Below are 3,508 nucleotides of genomic sequence, written 5' to 3' on the forward strand. Positions count from 1 at the left end.
TACTGCTAAGTTGCTTCTCAATTTGGTATTAGTGGGCACTCAATACAACACCTGCACTAACAAAATCTTCTGATAAGCAAACTGGAGACAACAAAATGTCTTGCATACCAATAGCCTTTGAAATATTGGGAGGCATTTAATACAACATAGCCAGGCAGTCAAAAGACATTATTTTCTTTCTACATATAGCTTTAGTGCTGCCTCACCTGGAGTACTGAGTGCCGTTCTAGGTTCCATAAAGGATATTGAGATTCTTGCAGAGGAGAGTAACAAAGCTGGTTAAAGGGTGGGCATGACTTGTGAGAAGAGGCTTAGGAGACTTGGGTTGTCTAGTTTCGAGAAAACAATAGTGAGAGGTGACCTCATTGCTGTCTGCAACTGCCTGGTGAGGGGAAGCACAGAAAGAAGTATTAATGTTACAAGATATTTATTCACCCTTTTTTTTTTAAGGGGCTCATGACCCTGAGAAAGTCACAGAAAATAGAGATCTAATGGTCTGAAGAGAATGGGTGTTGACCTCAGAACACTTTCTGTTTCCTTTTTTCAGTGGGAAAGATGAGGCTCACACAGAAGCCAAATTTTTTGCTTACATGACTGTAGATAGCTCTCTCTCATTCCCAAGTTGGTTGCATACAAAAATCAGTTCTTAAAAGTAGCACAGGAAGAAGCCAGAAAGCCAAATGAAGTGCTTGTAACTATTCCTAAAATGGAAGAGTGCTAAGAGACCTCACATGCTTGGCAAAAGAAGCAAGCTACATGCATTCCTTATCTGACCTCTTAGATCAAGCACCACTGAGAACCTTTCCATTCACAGCAACGTTAGGGTGTGCGGATGTTCACCCTACCAAGGCTGAACTAAGTTCAGCTACTCTGGGTTGTACCAGCCCTTGTCCAACAGCGAGTGAACGGTTTGTCACTCACTCTGGAAACTAACAGAGTATTTTCTGCATGAAAGAAGTGAAGAATGAACAATTTCAGAAGAATCCAATGATAAGCAATGTCTAGAGAGAAGAAATAGATATAGAAAACAGAAGATGGTGATTTAGGATTATTTTAATGTAACAGTAATGCTATTTTAAATAAAAAGTCGGGTTTATATACAAAAATCATACTTCTTGAAGTTATTTATTAAAGTAATTCTTTCAAAGCCAACTACCAAAGTTCAAGCATCTGATTTCATTTTTAATCAACTTACGAATTACACATGAACACTTTCTGAAAGTCAGGGCACAAGTAAAGCTTTTAGCCATGGTGAGTCTCCTCAGGGTACCCATACAGTGCATGTTAAGTAACACTGCTGATCCCAACCATTTTCACACTTGATGACTAAAATCCCTGCGCAATGCTATACAACTGTTTTATTGTAGTGATTCATCAACTGGCAGACTGAATAGACAACATGAAGCAAAACACCACAGAGTTCACCATTAATGAATACTTACAGTCAGTAGTTTTCTGAAATTATAAATGCTGTATAGCAGTGCAGAACAGCTATATTGCTAGTAAAACATGTACAGACCTTTTTTTTCCACTGTAATAAATTATCTTGATTTAGTATTTAATAGAGAACTATTAAAAGTAGAACAGGGAAGCACTCCCTTTCACATTTGTATTCTCAAACTTGGTTTTCTTTCCAAATATATCAGCACACTGATGAACTTTCCTAGTGCAAATGAGAACAGAGTGAAACCAAACTGGCGGTACACTGCTAGAAGGAAATGAGGCTGGTCAGAAACCATCTACCATGCTTTTCACACGAGAAAACAAAATGTAGCAGAATATTTGAACTAGAGCTTAACAAAGCAATTAGAAAGAAATTAGAAATCCACTCCACCAATTTGATACCAATTTCTCTTTATCACAGGACAAAAAAAAAGCTGTCATGTATAATTTCAGTCTAATTATCGAAAGAGAATTATATGCCAAACAATAGCATTCCCATTGAAAAAATCAACAACTATCCAGAAAATAATATGAGGATTATTTATTTCCTAAGAATAAATCTGCCAGTAACTCCCTAATTTCTGAGTGACAAACCTATTATGCAGCAAGAAGGGTCTCTATGACTAAACTGCAATGAATAAGAGAAAATGATTTAACAAATAAGAGCTTCAATAAGAACACCAACAGCCTTTCCTTGTGAGACCACCAGAGTCATCAGCCATCCCAATACCTAAAAATAATAGGTGAGAGATATTCTACTGACGGCAGTCTGTTTGGATTAAATTACATGGTAGGTTTTCCTCTTAAACTGTTTTGAGTGTGTCTATTTTTCATAAATAAGTACTTCCTCTATAAAGAGAACAAGTCATTATATACTCAAAAAAAAAAAAAAAGAAAGAAAGAAAGAAAGAAAGAAAGAAAGAAAGAAAGAAAGAAAGAAAGAAAGAAAGAAAGAAAGAAAGAAAGAAAGAAAGAAAGAAAGAAAGAAAACAGTGAGAAAATAAATAATAAGTAGATGGAATTTCCTTCAGGGTCTCAGGACTATGTTTACCAGATACATGACAGTATAACATTGAACACCTCAAAATCAGGTGAATGTTCAGGCTAGTGCAAAATGGTATACAGTTCCAGTGAAAATTTGAATGTTGTTTGAAAACACCTTGTTTCTACTATCTCTACAGACTGTGTCATCTACATGCTAGGACATCCTAGGATATTCAGTCAACTCATGTAAATGCATAGTAAAATCTATTACAATATTTATTTTCAGAGAGATCTCATTTTTCTCATGAGTGTTAAGAATGAGATAAGACCTGGTGGATTGTGTGTGCGCTTTCCCTGCTAACTCCTAATAAAATAAATTGTTCCCAAGGAGGTAAATTCTGGTTTGGGCTATATCAGTACAAAAGAAAACACAACTTTTCAAAGCAAGAACGATATTCACATAAAAGAAACAGAATGTAGCCTGATTCAGTTTGAAATGACTGACGTATGTTTTCACTGCTTCCCTAAAGAAATACTTTCACAGTTTAACAAACCTGAATGTTAGGAATATTTTTCTTGTGATTACCCCTTCATTTTCATTTGCTCAATTTCATATTCACATCCTACTAGATGACACAATACATGTTTTATGTATATGCACAGGTATATATACATAGTAAATATAGAGGAAAAAGCTGTGCTACCACTAATACTGAAGTGCATCCACAAATTCTGAAATGATCTTGAGTTCTTGCTTAATGCCTTAAATCTAGTCTAAATCTTCTTGCACATATAGTACCACACCTTTCTTTGTCCTGCACAGTTTGGTATGTCTGCATCATTATGCATTTGCACATGTGTTTATGTGCATTGTTCATTTATTGTCTCCTCACAGACAGATTGCATTTTGTTTTCCACAATCTACTTCATTACTGATGCGTCAACTGTAGAAATCTCAAAAAATCCTTTTTTTCTTTTTTTTCATTCCAAATCAGATGTATTTTATTCAAAAGCCTCCAGAGCTCCCTCACAGTGATCACTGAACACTGGCAGTTCATCCAGCTAGTACCTCTGTTGTTTG

This window comes from Phasianus colchicus, chromosome Z (genome assembly GCF_987193195.1).
Source record: "Phasianus colchicus chromosome Z, bPhaCol1.hap1.1, whole genome shotgun sequence".
Classification (NCBI taxonomy): domain Eukaryota; kingdom Metazoa; phylum Chordata; class Aves; order Galliformes; family Phasianidae; genus Phasianus; species Phasianus colchicus.